The following is a 21,734-nucleotide window of genomic DNA, read 5'->3' as shown; positions in this document are numbered from 1 at the left end:
TTCCCATCTACACTTTATTCGCTTTTGCTATTTACAGAATGCTGTCTCCTGCAACTCACCTGAAGCTTTAGAAGCACTTTGCCTTTCAGTTCTCGCCACCACTATTCTTACAAACCAACCAATACCTGCCATTAAGACCAAGCCGTCTGCGTAGGCCAGACTGCTTACTACATTTACTACATTCTGATCACAATCTTGTGCATGATCCCATGTCTGTGTTCCCTCCTCCTCCTCAAGTTTATATTTTATGTACAGTGTGTGCCACCCATCCAGTAGTCTGCCAATACCATACACAGAAACAGGCTGAGAAGCAATTGCAAAAGAGCACTGAAATCAATGAGATCACTGTAGATTTCTTTTTGCAAGTTGCTTTAGGTCGCACTGACACAGATAGGTCTCTCGGCGACAATGGGGCAGGAGAAATGCCTAGGAGTGGGAAGGAAGTGGCCATGGCCTTAATTAAGGTACAGCCCCAGCATTTGCCTGGTGCGAAAATGGGAAACCACTGAAAACCATCTTCAGGGCTGCCGACAGTGGAGTTTGAACCCACTATCTCCCAAATACTGGATACTGGCTGCACTTAAGCAAATGCAGTTATCGAGCTCGGCAGCAGAATTTTAAAAAGGGCAGTGAAGCAGTGCAGAAGTCTTATAGGTCTGACGAATAGTTCAATCGGGGTAAACAGGTAACGGTTCTAAGTTAAACTCACCATGTCCTATTAATAGTACACGTAGCTAGGAGCCAAAACTAAATATGCCAAAGGAAATGAAGAGGTAAGGGAAAACTGTGAGGCAGGTAACATGATAACATGAGGAGATTATAACAATGAGTGTTGCTCATGGACTGCGTACTTACAGTTTACTCAATTAACAATACTATATTCCAATACATCAACTCATAGTTAAATTTCATGCATTTACCAAATGACATATCTCACATAAAAGTGATCAGATAGGCATTCCAAACTCATTCAATGTAGGTAATTGTGGAGAAACTCTCACTCTACTTTCATAATATCGCAAGCTCCAGAGATACGGGAACTGTTGGAATTAAAAACTGGCCACAACAAGACATAACTTTCCAGCAAAAGAAGAAAAATACAGTGTTCTTCATAATAGTCAAGGCAAAGATAAATATGATAGGTAAAATTTGACATCATGCAAGGGTGGTACTCGATGGAAGAAAAGGGAAGAGATTCACACAAGTATGCAAAATAATGATGTCTGCACCTCAAAGTATCCCAAAGGAAAAATAAATGAAGAAACATTACTTCTGAACCATACGAAAAGCTGAAGAAAAAAGGAATTCAAAAGTGGCCTGAAAGAAGAAGACATCTATTCGAGAAAAAACAAAAGAAATTAAGGTTAAAATAGGAATAATTTGTCTACTTCAGTTAGTATCAAGTATGATCTATGGCCATCAGTCACAGAACACTTACAATCGCCCATCTCAAAATCCCATGTGCTAATGAGCAAGACATTATTCAAACGTCAAGGAAAACCAAAAATGTATTATGAGGGATAATCCCAATGAATGGTCTAAATTGCCAAAAATGTATTACGAGGGATAATCCCAATGAATGGTCTAAATTGCCTCACTGACAGAGTTTCATACATAGACCCACATATCCATCAACAGGTCTCATGAAGACAAGGCTTCGATAATGAAATATTAAATATATTCATAAAGCAGCCTTTGAGAACAAAACATGCATCATAGGCCAAGAAATACCTTCAAAAATAATATCTCTGCCAGTATGTGACTATACAACAAAACACTATATATATGTGGCTATTTCAATCAAACACAAATACTCAAAGATAGATCATATTATGTTATTAAATGAAGCAGCATAATCAACAAGGCTGAGGATCGAAAAACTCATATGTCACAATTGGAACTGAGGAAAATTTCAACCTATTCAATACTAAGTATGTCATATAAGATGTTTACAACATATTATTTATTAGTTTAAAGTACTGGTACCAGTTTCGACGAACAGTTGACATTCTTCTGCCTTAATAACTATGTGTCTGGCTCCATGGCTAAATGGTTAGCGTGCTGGCCTTTGGCCAAAGGAGTCCCGGGTTCGATTCCTGGCAGGGTCAGGAATTTTAACCTTAATTGGTTAATTTCGCTGGCATGATGGCTGGGTGTATGTGTCGTCTTCATCATCATTTCATCCTCATCATGACGCACAGGTCACCTACGGGTGTCACATCAAAAGACCTGCCTTGGGCAAGCCGAACTTGTCCTCGGACACTCCCGGCACTAAAAGCATACGCCATTTCATTTCAATAAAAATGTGTATAGAATTCAAAAGTTTCTTAAATCATGATGATTTCCACATCGTTCATCTGCAACTAGTTAGATCTCGGGAGCAGATAAGTGCTACAACATTATAAAGTTGAAATTAAACTACATCTCTAATTATGAAAATCCCTCACGGTAGAGTTTTTTTTTAAATGATGAAGTCAAAGCTGAAGACCTTAATGAAAAATTTTAAAGTTGTTTATGTGAAGTACTTCCTAACACATTAAACTAAACACATTAACTTAACAAATTTTATTCTCCCAAATCCAACAGCACGAGGTAACCTACCTTGCATGTGTTATAACATCAGTGAAAAGGACAGTTGGACATACCTTAAATGTGGGTTTCCAAAACTAACGTAACACCTTTAAATAACATGACAAGATATCTGATGTGGACTCTATCAGATCACAGCATTTGCTTGGCCAAGAAAATAAAATTAACTTCCTGGTTAGCATATATTTGAAAAACAATCCTGCCTGCTTACCAAAAAGAAATAATATATGCAATAAACACATAAACTCCAAAGCAAATCCAAAGAAGAAAAATATTTTATTAATATTATTAAATTAATTGTTTAATTCCACTAATTATTAGATATTTATAAACATCAGTAACTATTGTAGTTAAGTTTAAATGCAAAACATCATATTAAAAAATATCAAACACCATAATAGTAATAATTATTAGAGAAATTATCTACAGGGGTATATTTAACATGCACATTGGCAAACACTAATTATCACTATTGTTATTGACATTATAGTTACTTTCATAATGGAAATTGTCCTGGTTTGCAATGTCTGATCATATCCTGTCACAAACGTTCCAAAATTTTGGGTACTGATGACCACATTATCCCCTTCTGTGGACTGTCCATCCCATTAACCATCAATATATGGACCTATGACCATATAACACAATAAGCTCAATCTGTACAAAACTGCCTACTATTGCCAAATATCTTAACTCCAAATGAAATACACTATCAAGAAAGTTCTTTGCATCAGCCCTCGTCACAATGAAATACTGATAACAATAAATAAAATTTCTCCAAAATGATATAAATTCAGCCAGAATAATCATTAGACAAGCAAGTGCCCCTATACATAGCCTAAACCTTCAAATACCTGCTAGTATCTCACTGAAATGTGACCAAAATATAAATTACGAGATGTTCCCACAAAATATAACTTTTAAAATTTTTACCACAGATAAAATTCAAAATATCCCATAACAAAAACTTTTCTTACAAAATCCTAGTCCCAGCAACCTTCTACTGTATTAAAAACCAAAATTTAATCTGCACTAGTTGTTACAACTACTTGCAATTAGCCTGTTTTGATGACCACCTATGACATATTCTTATAAAATTTGATCTATCAAAATTTGTTTGAAATTCTTCTAACCATCAAATGACTATTGGGAATATTTTCTAGGATGTTTATGGTGACATACAAGCTAGTATGATTAGAAACCACAGTCATTAAAACTATTCATACAATATTACACCTGGGATAGTATCATAGAATAGCCCTAAACCATATATAAAATAACAAGATAGACAATACTTAACTGTACAGCAATCATTGGCACTATCACTATATTTATATTGTCGCAGACTTATTATCACATTTATAAGGCACAATATATCATTGAAGAATTCCTCCTGCCATCAATTCACCATTTACTAGGACAAATATCTCGTGGATACTACCGTGAAATATACCTTTTTGACTTCATTATCAGATGCCTAAATCCATCTTATTACACTCATGCCTACAAATATTTGCTTCATTTGCAACACAGGAAAAAAAAATCCTGTCCGTGGCAACATTTTAACTTAAGTGAAAAATCCTCTAGGGAATTTTAAAATCTCGTAAGCTATTTTACCAGGCCAAATATAACTTCATGTGATCACTCTCAACAATCCACCTACAACGACAAACATCCAAACATCCAAACATCCAAACCGAGATTTAAATACGTTAACCTGAAAAAAAAAAAAAACCCATTTAACCATTCATTTATATTGCAACATTGTAATTGAGGAACTTTTTAAGGGGTTTTTAGGATGTGACTATTATTCTTGAGCATAGCAATTTTAGACATCATTTTAGGTATATTTAGAAGATAATCTTGGTTATAAATTAAATATACTAAGTCCACTAGCTAGTTAAGAGAAATCCAATATTACACAACACAGAATTCCTAATTCCTCCTTCTTCTTCTATATATCAGCCTTTTCCTACATCATGTAGGGTCAGCGTTGCTTTAGTGGATTCTTCTCTTCCATAAATGTCTATCCAATTCTTCTTCCATCTTCCAGCCCTTTTCTCTTAGATCCCCTTCTATCTTGTCTTTCAATCTCATTTTTGGTCTTCCTTTCTTCCTTGGACCTTCAATTTCCAGGTTTCCAATTCTTTACCCCAAATATTCTTCACCTCTTCTCTGTACATGTCCATTAGATCTTAGCCTACTTTCTTGAACCTTCTTTTTATATGGGTCCCATTTTCAGTGATCCTCTGATGTAATCATTCCTTACTCTATCCTTTCAATGTAACTCCCCTCATCCATTTTAACATTCTCACTTCTGCCACTTCCACCTTTCTCTCTTGGGCTTTTGTGATCGGCCATGTTTCTGCACTATAAAGCATCACAGCAATTCCTAATTGCTATAATTCACTGAATTATTAAAAAGAATGAATACATGTTACTTACATTAAAAGATGGGTTATCCCCTGGATGGTGACATAGTTAACCTTAGAATACTAACATTAATCACTAGTTGCTAAATACTAACATACGTAAAATTTACGTGCATGTGCATATCTATGCTAAAACAATAAGTAATGTATTATGTAAGAATTAAGAATGTTTACATTTCATATAACAGCAGAAAACTCAACAGTTCCTTACTTTTCTACCGTAATTGAAATATTGATATCATAGTCAAAAGTTATCGGCTCAACATTACATTTATACTTCAAAACTCACTCCTGTACAAACATTTCCTGGAACAAAGCATATGATTTAACACTTCACTAAATGATGTCTTCAGAAATGTTATACCTAATACTGAGGATACATTTTTTTCTGGTGCTCACCGCAGACAGGCTTACCACATTTGCAGCAGTAGGTCATAGTCATGCGTCTCTTCTTGTAACTGCAGAGGGAGCAGTATTTTCTCTTCTCTGTCTGTTGTTCAACTGTTGCAGGGACTCGCTCCTGACCAAGGGCAGTGTTTATAATGCTCCTAAGATGCTGAGATGATCCAACACTGGATCCGGAAAGTCTTCTCTGTTGCCATGGTGTCACGAGCATCCTGTGTAGGTCAATAAGGAACAGCAGTCTGCTTATTGGATTTACTTTCCCACCAGGATTGTGTTTGTAAAACTTGGTGCATGTAAACTACAAAAGCATTGATTCCAACTATATTTAGCATATTATAAAGGAAGCATAGTGGCCATCGTCTAGTTTTACGGACACACTCCCTGTGTTGACACATTTGATCAAGTGTGTCAACAACCCCCCTTAGTGTCATTATATGTGTGTACCATTTTGGATTTCCTTGAAGAAGTGCAGATGCTTTTGCCTTCATGCCTGCTTGATACAAGGGTTACAAGCTTGTTTCCCCTTGAATTGAAATAAACGCATCACATATCATATTCCTCTAAACGTAGAAATAAAGACGTTCCTATAGCTCGATTTTTGTACTTCAAGTCAACAAATTCTCGAGGTGGTTCTATCTTGTTTTTTTTTATTGTCCCACGGATGTGAGCTGGTAGTCATCCAGAATTTTTTTCACCAGCGGTATACTAGTAAACCAATTGTCCATGGTGATATTTCTGTGAGTTTCTTTTATTGTTTGTACCAACTGCTCAACATAGTAGGAAGGCGATATAGATGTTGATTCCCATAGGGAACCTGAAACAATTGTTCCGAATGAGTAAATTTATAATACCAATATAAATGGTCCGTTATTGGACATTATAAATTTTCCAGCTAACTCATTCCTGGTTGCCAGCGTTTCGCCCGCATGTGCTAGGCTGGGCTCATCAGTTGGTACCTAGCACACCCACCAAGACGCATGGCTAGTGCATACCGTGGAGGCCACTGCGTAGGCTAATTGTAGCCACCGGCAGTGTCAATGCACTATGACAGACTTTGTCTCATTACCAAAGATTGATGCCTGCTTGGCCATCAGATGATATAGATGTTGATTCCCATAGGGAATCTGAAACAATTGTTCTGAATGAGTAAATTTATAATACCAATATAAATGGTCCGTTATTGGACATTATAAATTTTCCAGCTAACTTATTCCTGGTTGCCAGCGTTTCGCCCCCATGTGCTAGGCTGGGCTTATCAGTTGGTACGTAGCACACCCACCAAGATGCATGGCTAGTGCATACCGTGGAGGCCACTGCATAGGCTAATTGTAGCCACCGGCAGTGCCAATACACTATGACAGACTTTGTCTCATTACCAAAGATTGATGCCTGCTTGGCCATCAGATGATGAGGAATGAGTTAGCTGGAAAATTTATAACGTCCAATAACGGACCATTTATATTGGTATTATAAATTTACTCATTCGGAACAATTGTTTCAGATTCCCTATGGGAATCAACATCTATATCATCTGATGGCCAAGCAGGCATCAATCTTTGGTAATGAGACAAAGTCTCTCATAGTGCATTGGCACTGCCAGTGGCTACAATTAGCCTACGCAGTGGCCTCCACAGTATGCACTAGCCATGCGTCTTGGTGGGTGTGCTAGGTACCAACTGATGAGCCCAGCCTAGCACATAGGGGCAAAACGCTGGCAACCAGGAATGAGTTAGCTGGAAAATTTATGATGTCCAATAACGGACAATTTATATTGGTATTATAAATTTACTCATTCAGAACAATTGTTTCAGGTTCGCTATGGGAATCAACATCTATATCATCTGATGGCCAAGCAGGCATCAATCTTTGTTAATGAGACAAAGTCTGTCATAGTGCATTGGCACTGCCGGTGGCTACAATTAGCCTACGCAGTGGCCTCCACGGTATGCACTAGCCATGCATCTAGGTGGGTGTGCTAGGTACCAACTGATGAGCCCAGCCTAGCACATGGGGGCAAAACACTGGCAACCAGGAATGAGTTAGCTGGAAAATTTATAATGTCCAATAACGGACCATTTATATTGGTATTATAGTAGGAAGTCACCGCTACTCCCGTTGGAGTACTACCTTTACCCAGCTGGGGTATAGCGTCTTTCATGTAATGAGTCCCGCTGTCACACATCATTATGATTTTGATTCCATACTTATTCTGTTTATTAGCAATGTAAGCTTGAATGAACACTTTCCGCAGAAGCCTACGAGCTGTTCGTCTATTGTGCAGTAAGAACCCAGTTTATTATTCCCTCTGCACTTCTCCACAAATGCATCCCAAATCTCTTTCATTGGAGTAAGCTTGCTTGTCTGTTTTCGCTCTTCCCTGGTTGTGCATTCATCGAAATGTAAACAGTTGACTAAAAAATTAAATCTCCCATTCGACATGGTAGCTCGGTATCTAGAGCAATACAGTGAGTTACCAAACAATATGCATGAGGGCAAATGATTGACCTTCAGAGCTGCTGCAAATATCAAGAGACCAATTAGAGCTTTTAGCTCTTCCATAGATACATCACATATTGTTGGGCTATGGACTATCTAGATATTTCTTCGTTCATTCTTAGAAGAATAGTTTCCATTATGTTGTTAGCAAAGAATAATCCAAAACACTTCAGTTGAACAGCTTCTATGTTCGACATAGGTCCTGGTCGGATATGAACTATGTTCTTTTTTGGGTAATTTCCTATGTTTGAATCAGTTGTTGTTCTCCATATATGCCCATCCTTACCAAAGAGTTTATGCACTTCACAATCAACAATAACCTGTTCTAGAGGTTGAGAGACTGAATGTGAGCTGTTTGATGCTGTCACTTCTGTTATCCTCTTCTTAGTTCCTTTTTGAGATTTCCCTTTTGATGGCCGCTCAATTTGCTGAATTTCGACAGAAGCTCGTAAATCTGGATCACAGTCAAAATTATCTTCGGAACCATCATTACTGGTCAAATAATTTGGGTCATCATCGGAGTCTTCATGCTCTGACTCACTCTCTAAACGGTTGTCTTCCCCACTCTCATCTTCATCCAGCTCGTCAAGAATATGGCAAATGAACTCCTCCTGTTTTATTTTCGTTTATCCATTGTTTCCTGGAAAGTCACATGCCTAATAACTACAAAGCAACCATCCCGAATGAGCAACCTACCCACATATGAAAAAATCCAAGTACCTGTTACATACTAATAATACGTAAATTTTACGTACCAACAATAATGCGTTAATACTACCAATACGTAAAACAAGCACGGTGACATACAGAAAATAAACTCTCCCGGTATTCGCTCCTCACTTATGCATCTAAATGCTGTGGTGACATCAACCACACTAATCAGTGAAAGCACTGCCGGGAGGTGATCTGGTGGGGGTAAGGCTGGAAGGAGCAGTGCGCAGTTACAAGATGCATACACATTAATTTCACGTATGTTAGTATTCTAGGGTTAACAGCATTTAGAACCAAGCCAGGCAACTGCCTAGTTAGCAATCATTGTGATACAGATTGGATCTTGCATTATACAACAACACATTTTCCTATTTTAGCACTTCACTTTTAATTAGCAAATAAATATTTATCTTACAGGATTTTAAGTGACATATGTAATATTGTACAAGTTTATTCACACTCACATGCATAGAATCACTATACAGGTCCACTTGCTTGACTGATACACCCATAAGCTGCTCACCTGGAACTATTCCAGAACTCATACCATGTAAATGCACATTTTCCAAAACAAGATCTGTGACCTCCTATTTAGTTTTTGTACTGCAACTGCTTACTAGATGCATGCATTCCATGTATATTCAATGCGGTTATACACATATTTTTGATTGGTTTAGTAGTGATGATGTATTTACATTAACCACCATTCACACCTTGGCAAACTTACAGAAAAAAATATTCATTTGTTTTACCTCACTATCCGAGAATATCTATTAAGAATATCTTTGCAACTAACTCGGTGGCATAATCTCAAAATATAAATTGTAAGTTGACCGACCACTAAACACATGGGATTATTGTCAGTTTATGTTATTATACAACCCTATTCTATTATCAACTCTATTATCAGAAAGTCAGTCTTATGGCTACTAGCCAAGTTAGCATGTAACATACTGCCATAGTTTATGGTTTACAGTCTTACACCTCATGGAAAAATACTCACATATTTCTCTCTTATTGTTTGTTGAAGTTAATTTGTTTAATATTTCTTCATCTTTTTAGTGTAGATTGTACTACTGTATATCACTTATTAAAGTTTTACAAACATGCTTGGACTCTTCTCCTGGGCGACGTGGATTCAACCTCATATCACAGCACAATGGGTGCACAGACACCAAAAATTGTGATCATTCATAGATTCAGTTTGCTAGGCATGAAAATCATGTAGATGTTCCGATTTCTAGCTTGCCAATTGCACAAAATTTGACTATAGCGCCCCTTGAACTTTGCCTAGAACGTTAGGCCTCTTAAGTTTATGTTGTGTTATGAAATTGTTCATGCATGTCAAAAACATATCAGATGTAAGGCTCCATGGGAATTTAGAATTTTCCATTTGGAATTGCTAGGCAGGCAATAATTCCATTGTGGAGATTTATCTCCTGTATGAAGTTTTCAGACTGTGCCTCTTATAAGGGCTTCTGATAAGTTCATCTGCATACACCCCAGCGTCAGTGGGTAGGGTCTGACACATCCCACTCTGATGAGTCTAGTGTCAGACCTAAGACGAAATGCTGATTAATAGAGCAAACGCCTGAAAAGCATTACATCTGATATGTTTTTGACATGCTCTATTGGTGAAAAATATCTAATTCCCTCTATGGGAATTTAGAATTTTTTATTGTTCATGCAGTTATGAGATAAATATCACACTGCTTCAATACCTTGAAACACATTCAAATGAAGATATTTTCATTTATGAAGATCGAGCAGTTCCCACATAGTTGAATCAGTCAACTCACCATAGCTCCACCATAGTCAGGATTTATAGTAACATCACTGATTTCACTATTACAAATTTTGAGGAATAGTCCGTAAACCACATCATATATAGAATTTATGTTGTCTTTAGTCTTCATAAAGCTCTACTTGCTGAAATACTGCATTGAAATGTGAGCTGGAAAATTGGTGACATGTGTACACATTGATTGGATGATAAAAAAATCACCCAGTAATTTGAGATTTCAGAATTGGAGTGGACAGTAGGTTGCAGACAGAATGATCCTTCACATTACCCTTAGTCAGAAGGCACATTTCTTCTCTTGCCATCAAAAACTGAAATTGTACAGTGATTTCTATTTTGAAACACACTGGTTGAACAAAAATATCCAACCACCATGAAATAAGGAATGAAAAATGCAGAAATTCTGGCAATATATTTGTTGAGGTAACATAATTAATTGATTAAAAGTACAAGACTACATGTTATTATCTGCACGTGGAAAGCCATTGGAAATATGTCATGTGGGTCCATTAATAGCCGGTGTAATCGCCCAGCTGTTGAATGCAGGCATGCAAACGTGCGTGCATTGTGTCATACAAGTGCCGGATATCAGCTTGTGGGATGGAGTTCCATGCCCATTGCACTTGATCGATCAATAAAGGGACGGTTAATGCCAGGTGTGGATGACGCTGAAGTTGTAGACCAACGATGTCCCATACATGCTCTATTGGGAACAGATCGTGGGATTGAGCCGGCCAAGGCAACTTGTTGACACTCTGTAGAGCATGTTAGAGTACAAAAGCGGCAGGCAAGCACGCATTATCCTGTAGGAAAATACTCACAGGAATGCTGTTCATGAATGGCAGCACAACAGGACAAATCACCAGATGGACGTGCACATCTGCAGTCAGGGTGCATAGGATAACCAACGAGAGTGCGCCTGTTGTCATCGGATATTTCTCCTCAGACTAGAACTCCCAGTTTAGGTCCAACATGTCGACGCTGCAGACAGTTGGAATGCAGGTGCTCTCCGATTCTCCTTCTAACCAACACAAGGCCATCACTGGCACCAAGGCAGAACCGGCTTTTATCAGAAAACACATTGGAGCTCCACTCCATCCTCCAATGAGCTCTTGCCTGACACCACTGCAATCGCAGATGGCAGTCATTTGGGGTAAGTGGAATGCATGCCGCAGGGCATCAGGCTCAAAGCTGACCTCCATGTAACTGATTTAGAACAGTTCATTGCATCACTAAGGTGCCAACACAGGGAAGACCGAAGTCTGGTCTTCTTGCAAGCATACCTTCTCATGACCACTGCGGCCAGCATGCATGCACATTGGAGACATTCCTGCCAAGTCAATCTGCAATAGCGCAGAGGGAGAATCCACATTTACGTAGCCCTATTATACGGATTCCTTAAACCACAGTGATTTGTTGATACTGGACTCTTCATTGTCGTCAAGGCATTCTTGACCCAATCATAGGCACTCCATCCATTCTCACAGGTAACTAATACTTTCGCACAGTGCAACCAGTATTTAAAGCAATCCTGGTGTGTGAAGTCGTGGGGCCACTACTAGCTACACGTTAATGTAATTTGTAGGAAATTTGAATCAACATCATCTTTCAGATGTATGAACATGCCTACCAATGTTTGTTAATCTAGCACAATCCCCATTTGGCGTTTGGATATTTTTTCTGCCAGTGTAGGATAATATGGTCTCCACAGCAGTCGTCTCGAGCTTTATGAGTCAGAGTTGTCTCTCTGCAGTAGGAATGATGTCTATAGAAAAGGATCATTTTGTTGAAATGAAATCACATGAGGACTTCTGCAGTGACGTCACCAAGGAATTGTGCAAAGAGAATAGCAGGGTGGAGTTCACCTACATGTAATTAGGGTGAGTAGAATTGGAATTTGCTTATGGTACTACATTGTGAAGATACCCGAAGATACCTGAAGTAAAGTCAAAACACCTGTAGGAATGACTGAAACCTTTGATATAAAATCTGGTTTAAGACAGGGTGGTGTATTGTCTCCTCTTCTTTTCATCACTGTGATGAACGAGATTCAGAGAAAAGTTTACCAAACCATTGGAGGTAAGAAAATGAAAGTTATCCAAAGAAGACCTTCAAGGACAAATAAACTCTTGGACAGAAGCTGCTAAAGAATATGGACTCATCTTCAGCTAACAGAAAAGTGAGGTTAAGGTCATGAAGATATACGGACAACCAATGGGACACATTGAAATGGAGGGGAAATAGCTTCAGATGAATCATCAATTCAAATACCTTGGAAATGTAATCCCTGATACTGGCTCTATAGACAAGGAAATTTCCCACAGAATTCAGGTAAGTAGCAACTTTTACAAAATAGTTAAAGACATAATATGGAACAAGAAAATACCAACAAAATGTAAGAGAGTCTATATGAAACCTATTACATACCAATCCTGACCTATGGTTGCAAAACATGGACCATGACAAATAAAGATGTTAGTAGAATCCAGGCAGCAGAAATGAAATTTGTCCATAGCATGATCGGTAAAACACGGAGGGACAGAGTCCGTAATGAGGAAATCTGCAAGCAGGCTCAAGTTGTAAGACTGCAGGACAGAATAACAGTGCAGCAACTGAGATGGTTTGGAGATATGCGATGCATGGGTGATTATAGATTACCAAAAAATATGTATGATCTAAAACTTGAAGACAAAAGACCAAGAGGGTGACCAAGACTCAGGTACAAGGACATGGTGAAGATTGACATTCAAGAGCGAGGACATACTTTGGAAAGCATTGAAGAAGGAGAGAAGTTCAGAGACTGCAACTGCTGGAGAAGCCTCGTTCGCCGACCCATCGCTTAAGATGGAACGACATGGGATATGTATGTACTACATTGTGCTATTGCTTCATTACTAGTTGCATGTCTCGGTGATGAATCCAGGATATGCCTCTGCCTCACATGTTGTATAAGAATTTGAGGAAAACTAGCTGATATCAAATTACTTTACCATGAAAATATCCCATCACAATAATGGATAACCTTAATTTGTAAAATAACACCAAACTGATCAAACAGTACAGTTATCAATGTGAGTAAATATCACCAAAACTTAAGTTATTATTGGTTCATGGTGTGGGTTACTGTAGTCACATCCTAGTTCATAAACCGTGGGCAAAGGCTGAGTGGCCTAGTAAGTGGTCCTGAGAGATGGGATACTAGTTGCTATGGAATGGGAGCGGGCATCTTGGACATATTCTGAGTCATGGCCCTCCTTGTGCTCAGACGGCTTGGAATGTACAATCCACCACTGGCCCCTAACCCGTTTGAGGAGAGATCCTCACTTGGATTATGGACTATGTGTAATTAGGGTAGCATCCTGCTTCATGAATTTACTGAGATCAGAATATTTTAAGCAAGCCTTGAACCTATGGAGTCCCACTCTCATTTGGCAGGCGAGGGACACCTTGGAAACAACTTGGCGAGCAAAATGGAATTTGATGGGGAGCTATCAATATTAATGGGGCTTATGGAAGAAAGAAAGTAGAACTGGCTGAGTCAGCAAAGAGGATGCATCTGAATGTGCTAGGGGTAAGGGATATTCGGGCAAGGAGAGATAATAAGGAAGAGATTATAAAGTGTAATTGACGGTGTTAGAAAGGGAAGGGCAGATTATGGGCTTATTTTGGTAGATTTTAGTAATAACCTGGAAAGGCTAGGTCAAGCAGCATGGAAATCTTTCTGGAAAAAAATAAAAATATGAATGGTATTACCAGGATTACCGTTACACACAACATAGTTTCTGTTAGTCAACTAAATGAGTGAATGGTGTGGGCAGATTTGGCAGTTGGAAGAATTATGATGAGAATTTTCTCTGTGTATTCACCTTGTGAGGGTGCAGATGAGGATGAAGTTCACAAGTTTTATGAGGTATTGAGTGACATCATAGTCAGGGTCAACAGCATTGATGTGATAGTGCTAATGGGTGAGTTAAATGCGTGAGTTGGAAATAGAACTGAAGGATATGAAAGCGTGATTGGTAAATGTGGGGAAGATATGGAAACTAATGGGAATGGAAAGCGTTTGCTGGACTTCTCTGCTGGTATGGGATTAGCAGTTACAAATACATTCTTCAAGCATAAGGCTATTCACCGCTACTCATGGGAGACTAGGGGTACCAGATCCATAATAGAGTATGTCTCAACTGATGTTGAGTTCAGGAATCTGTTAGGAATGTACAAGTTTTCCAGCGATTTTTCGATGATACAGACCACTATCTGATCTGTTGTGAACTAGGTATCTCTAGGCCTAAGACAGAGAAAGTGAAATCTGTCTGCAAATGAATAAGGGTAAAAAATCTCCAGGATGAGGAAGTTAGGGAGAAGTACAAGGATATGATTAGTGAGAAGTTTCAAAACAGTAGACAATAAGATGGTTCATGATATAGAAAGATAATGGGTGGCATACAGGAATGCTGTAGTAGAAACAGTAAGGGAATGCCTAGGAACAACTGTGTATGAAGATGGGAAACAGCGTACATCTTGGTGAAATTATGAAGTGAGAGCAGCTTGTAAACGTATAAAGCAGGCTTATCAGAAATGTCGCCAAACAGGGGCCAATGAAGACAGGAAATTGGACATAGATGAAAGAAACAGTGCAAAACATATAGTTGTTGGATCCAAAAAGGAGCTGTGGGAAGATTTTGGTAATAACCTGGAAAGGCTAGGTCAAGCAGCATGGAAATCTTTCTGGAAGGAAATAAAAAATAAAATGGTGTATGGCTTTTAGTGCTGGGAGTGTCCGAGGGCATGATCGGCTCTCCAGGTGTAGGTCTTTGATTTGACTCCCATAGGTGACCTGCATGTCGTGATGGGGATGAAAAGATGAAGACGACACATACACCCGGCCCTGGTGTCAGCGAAATTACCCAATGGGGGTTAAAATTTCCGACCCTACCAGTAATCAAACCCGGACCCCTGTGACCAAAGGCCAGCACACTAACCATTTAGCCATGGAGCTGGGCTTTCTGGACAGTAATAAACAATCTTAGTAAGGGAGAGAAGAATGAAATGAATAGTGTTTTGTGTAATTCAGGTGAACTCATAATTGATCCCAGGGAATCTCTGGAGAAGTAGAGGGAATATTTTGAAAATCTTCTCAACATGAAAGGAAATCTTCCTGGTGGTGTTGCGAACAACCTAGCTCATGAGGAGGAGGAAAATGATGTTGGTGAAGTTATGCTTGAGGAAGTGGAAAGGATGGTAGATAAACTCTATTGTCATAAAGCAGTAGGAATAGACAAAATTAGACCTGAAATGGTGAAGTATGGTGGGATGTCAGGGATGAAATATCTTTGCAGAGTAGTAAGGTTAGCATGGAGTGTTGGTGAGGTACCTTCATATTGGACAAAGGCAGTGATTGCACCTATCTATAAGCAAGGGGACAGGAAGGATTGCAACAACTATTGAGGTGTCTTATTGATTAGTATACCCGGCAAAATATTCGCTGGCTTCTTGGAAGGGAGGGTGCGATCAGTGGTTGAGAGCGAGTTGGATGAAAACCAGTGTGGTTTCAGACCACAGAGGGGCTGTCAGGATCAGATTTTCAGTTGTACCAGGTAATAGAAAAATGCTGCGAGAGAAATAGACAGTTGTGTTTATGTTTTGTAGATTTAGAGAAAGCATATGACAGGGTGCCGAGGGCAAAGGTGTTCACCGTACTGGGGGACTATGGAATTAAAGGTAGATTATTAAAATCAATCAAAGGTATTTATGTTGATAATTGAGCTTCAATAAGAATGATTTCTTGGTTCAGAGTACCAACAGGTGTTAGACAAGGCTGTAATCTTTTACCTTTGCTGTTTGTAGTTTACATGGATCATCTGCTGAAAGGTATGAAGTGGCAGGAAGGGATTTAGTTAGGTAGAAATGTAGTAAGCATTCTGGCCTATGCTGACGACTTGGTCTTAATGGCAGACTGTGACTAAAGCCTGCACTCTAATATCTTAGAACTTGAAAATAGGTGCAATGAGTATGGTATGAAAATTAGCCTCTCGAAGACTAAATTGATGTCAGTAGGTAAGAAATTCAATGGAATTGAATGTCAGATTGGTGATACAAAGCTGGAACAATTAGATAATTTCAAGTATTTAGGTTGTGTGTTCTCCCAGGATGGTAATATAGTTAGTGAGATTGAATCAATATGTAGTAAAGCTAATGCAGTGAGCTCACAGTTGTGATCAACAGCGTTCTGTAAGAAGGAAGTCTGCTCCCAGATGAAACTATCTTTACATCGAACTGTTTTCAGACCATCTTTGCTTTAAGGGAGCGAAAGCTGGGTGGACTCAAGTAGGGTTGTGGCCTGTCCTGTATTGCATGGGACATCCTGTATTTGAGGTGAAAATTTTCCTTCCCGTATTATGAACTGCTGTCCTGTAAAAACGAGCGTTAGCCGTTTTTTAATCTCTAAATATTTTAAAATCCCTATTTGATTTGAGCACCATTGAGGTTCAAAGTATCTCCATTATTTTTTTTCTCTTTGGAGCCTCAGAAGAAGGAAATCTCATGATGTCTTGCCATTTGCTGGCAAAGCTGAACGTGCTGGGTTATTTACCTCGTCTTCTGCCACATACTTCCGTAGGTCTATCATTCCTTTTTCTAACTTGATTCTTCATGCTGTTTGAGACTAAATCTACATCAATTGTCAAGTTATGAAAGCTCATCAAAAACATCAGTGTCTAAATGCGGATGTATTTTACTGTACTGTATGCACTGTTGAAAGGGTTGAAGTTGGTTTCTTTTACAAATTTCAATAATTACCTGTTTGTTGTAATGACACTAATTATAATATAATTGAAAATGGTACCTGATATTTGATTTTCTAGTATTTTTGAACTGTCCCATATTTTTGTGAAAAACTCACTTCTTAAGGTAAATGTTCCTTATTTCTTATATCAAAAAGTGGCAAACTGGACTCTGGATATCTTATTCATAAGTTGGAAGTAACAGACATGAAAGTAGGAAGAATGATTGCTGGTACAAATAGGTGGGAACAATGGCAGGAGGGTACTCAGGATGAGGAGATAAAGGCTAAGTTGGGAGTGATCTCAATGGATGAATCTATACGCATAAACCAGCTTCAGTGGTGGGGTCATGTGAGATTACCTAGGGGAATCATGGGCTCTGTTATGGAGGATATGGCATGGGGGCATTTGTAATAAGTAAATATGATCAGTGGAAAACGGTAAATAAAAATTAAACAGATTCTGGTATGGGTTTAAAGCAATTATTGAGGAATGTGAAAATATGTTTGTACCTTTAAAGGTGGTAAGGAATGGTAAAGATCCACTATATTATAACAGAGAAGTAAAGAGACTAAGAAGGAGATACAGGTTGGAAAGAAATGGAGTTAGAAATGGCTGTGGATGTAAGGAGAAATTGAAGGAACTTACTAGGAAATTGAATCTAGCGAAGAAGTCAGCTAAGGCTAACATGATGGCAAGCATAATTGGCAGCCATACAAATTTTAGTGCAAAATGGAAGAGTATGTATAGGTACTTTAAGGCAGAAACAGGTTCAAAGAAGGACATTCCAGGAATCATTAATGAACAAGGGGAGTGTGTATGCGAGGATCTTCAAAAGGAGAAGTATTCAGTCAGCAGTATGTATGCTCCATTGGTAAATGGTTAGCATGCTGGTCTTTGGCCACAGGGGTCCCGGGTTCGATTCCCGGCAGGGTCGGGAATTTTAACCTTAATTGGTTAATTTCGCTGGCACGGGGGCTGGGTGTATTTGTCGTCTTCATCATCATTTCATCCTCATCATGATGCGCAGGTCGCCTACGGGAGTCAAATCAAAAGACCTGCGTCTGGCGAGACGAACTTGTCCTCGGATACTCCCGACACTAAAAGCCATACGCTATTTCATTTCAGCAGTATGTAAAGATTGTTGGTTACAAGGATAATGACCAGATAGAGCAGGTGACTAATACTAAAGAAGTATTAAAATTTACCTATGACAGCAATGATATTCACAGTAAGATACAGAAGTTGAAAACTAGAAAAGCAGCTGGACTTGATAAGTTTTCAGGGAATATAGTAAAGAAAATAGGTTGGGATATAGTACCATATCTGAGGTACTTGTTTGATTATTGTTTGCATGAAAGAACTTTACCAAATGAATGGAGAGTTGCTATAGTAGCTCCTGTATATAAAGGAAAGGGTGATAGACATACAGCTGAAAATTACAGGCCAGTCAGTTTGACATGCATTATAAGTAAGCTTTGGGAAAGCATTCTTTCAGATTATGTAAGCCATGTTTGCAAAATTAATAACTGGTTTGATAGAAGGCAGTTTGGCTTTAGGAAAGGTTATTTCAGTTAAGCCCAACTTGTAGGATTCCAGCAAGATAGGCCTATAGCAGATATCCTGGATTCAGGAGGTCAATTGGACTGTATCGCGATTGACCTGTCTAAGGCATTTGATAGGGTAGATCATGGGAGACTACTGGCAAAAATGAGTGCAATTGGACTTGCCAAAAGAGTGACTGAATGTGTGGCTCTGTTTCTAGAAAATAGAACTCAGAGAATTAGAGCAGGTTAAGCTTTATCCGTTGCTGTAATAATTAAGAGGGGAATTCCTCAAGGCAGTATTATAGGACCTTTATGTTTTCTCATATATATCAATGGTATGTGTAAAGAAGTTGAATCAGAGATAAGGCTTTTTGCAGATGATGTTATTCTGTACAGAGTAATAAATAAGTTACAAGATTGTGAGCAACTGCAAAGTGACCTCGATAATGTTGCGAGATGGACAGTAGGCAATGGTATGATGATAAACGGGGATATAAGTCATGTTGTGGGTTTCACAAATAGGAAAAGTCCTCTCAGTTTTAATTACTGCATTGATGGGGTGAAAGTTTTGTTTGGGGATCATTGTAAATACCTAGGTATTATTATAAGGAAAGATCTTCATTGGGGTAATCACATAAATATGATTGTAAATAAAGGGTACAGATCTCTGCACATGGTTATGAGAGTATTTAGGGGTTGTAGTAAGGATGTAAAGGAGAGCATATTTGTCTCTGGTGATACCCCAACTACAGTATGGTTCCAGTGTATGGGACCCTCACCAGGATTACTTGAATCAGGAACCAGAAAAAAACCAAAGAAATGCAGCTCGATTTGTTCTGAGCGATTTCTGACAAAAGAGTAGCGTTACAAAAATGATGCAAAGTTTGGGCCTGGAAGACTTGGGAGAAAGGAGATGAGCTGCTCGACTAAGTGGTATTTTCAATAAGTTAGTGTAAATAACCACCTAATCAATACTTTATTATTGCCTCAGGCAAAATTGAATATAAATTAGCACTTAAAGGACATGTTTCGACCACTCAGTGGTCCTCTTCAGCTGTCGAAACATGTCCTGTAAGTATTAATTTATATTCAATTTTGCCTGAGGCAATAATAATGTATCGATTATGTGGTTATTTATACTAACTTCTTGATTATGCTCATCGATACGGTCATGAAATGGACAACTTGTAATAAGTGGTATTTTACAAGTAACTAATCTCATTTTGCTCCTTATTGAAGATACAATAAGTTAAATTCTTTCAAGAATAAAATTACTGTGTCCACCTATTCAATACAATTATATTTTGTAGTGATTAAATCCTACATGAATTATAAACACTAGTTAGGAACATGTTTTGTCCTAATTTTGGGCATCTTCAGCCTAATACTAATCTTAAGGTCAAGTCTTAAATCTATTAAGCATTGGAACTTAATACTAAATACAATGGTCTTATGCTAAAAAAAACTTTTTTTTTTACAAATGTTGTGCTTTAGGTGATATTTACACAGTTTACAAAATGTACACTAATTAAAAGCCAGAATTTATGAATAAGGAAGCAACTAAATTATTTTATTTTACAATGACTAGATAACATCCAAAGTGTAAAATGGATTTCTCCTACTATATCCATATCCACACAGTATCCATTCAGTATCCATACAGTAGCAGACTCGATTGTAAGATTAGTATTAGGCTGAAGATGTCCAAAATTAGGGTGCAATATGTTCCTAAGTAGTGCTTATAACTCATGTAGGATTTAATCACTACAAAATATGATTGTATTGAATAGGTGGACACAGTAACTTTATTCTTGAAAGAATTTTACTTAAGTGATATGTTCTGAGCTGTCAGTGGAGAGATGGCATGGGAGGACATGAGTAGACGAATAAGTTTGAGTGGTGTCTTTAAAAGTAGAAAGATCACAATATGAAGATAAAGTTGGAATTCAAGAGGACAAATTGGGGAAAATATTCGTTTATAGGAAGGGGAGTTAAAGATTAGAATAACTTACTAAGGGAGATGTTCAATAAATTTCCAATTTCTTTGCAATCATTTAAGAAAAGGCTAGGAAAACAACAGATAGGGAATCTGCCACCTGGGCAACTGCCCTAAATGCAGGTCAGTAGTGACTGATTGGGTAAGAGAAGTAGAAGGAGACCAAGGCGATAATGGTTAGACTCACTTTCTAATGATTTAAAGATAAGACTTATAGAACTGAATGAGGCCACAGCATAAATTGCAAATAGAGGATTATGGTGATGTTCAGTAAATTCACAGAGGCTTGCAGGACTGAATGCTGAAAGGCATAATGATCTATAATGATAATGTATGTATGCAATGTTGTTATTATTATTATTATTATTATGATTATTATTATTATTGTTGTTGTTGTTGTTGTTGTTGAACACAAGTGGAACAATACAAGGTATTACACTAGCTATATCAGTGGGGCAGAAGGCCTCCATATTTTAATTTACCCTTTACCTCAGTAATTTTAAGTTTCTATTCTGTTCATGAAAGAAATATAACATTTTCTTACTGCAATGATTTAGTGGCCTATGTTGCAAAAACAAGAAACTTATACTGTTTTAATCTGCACTCTAAATATTCTCTCAGTGGCTGGGTTGCTCACCAAAAGGGTGACCGGTGTTAAGAAATAAAAAATAATACATGGCCCATGAAATGTGGGGGCAACCTTGCCTGCAGGTATGAAATTCTTATCCATGACCTGATCTCTGACCTTTAAATTGGTGGGCCTTGGTCCACGATCATATATCTCCCTAACCTTTTCATGAGAAGCCTTAAGGTTACTTTAGCCTTCTTCCACAGGTCTCTGATAATATCAGGATCTATTGTCTCTGGTAATATGTCAATGAGTGACCAATGATTAGAGAGCAGAATGTTGGGAACAAACTTGAACATGAGAGAGGCAGGAGTGAATTTGTGGGACTCATGAACAGCCGAGTTTAG

The sequence above is a fragment of the Anabrus simplex genome, chromosome 2, assembly GCF_040414725.1.
Source record: "Anabrus simplex isolate iqAnaSimp1 chromosome 2, ASM4041472v1, whole genome shotgun sequence".
Classification (NCBI taxonomy): Eukaryota; Metazoa; Arthropoda; class Insecta; order Orthoptera; family Tettigoniidae; genus Anabrus; species Anabrus simplex.
The sequence above is the reverse complement of the archived record's forward strand: the minus strand, read 5'-3'. Positions refer to the sequence as shown.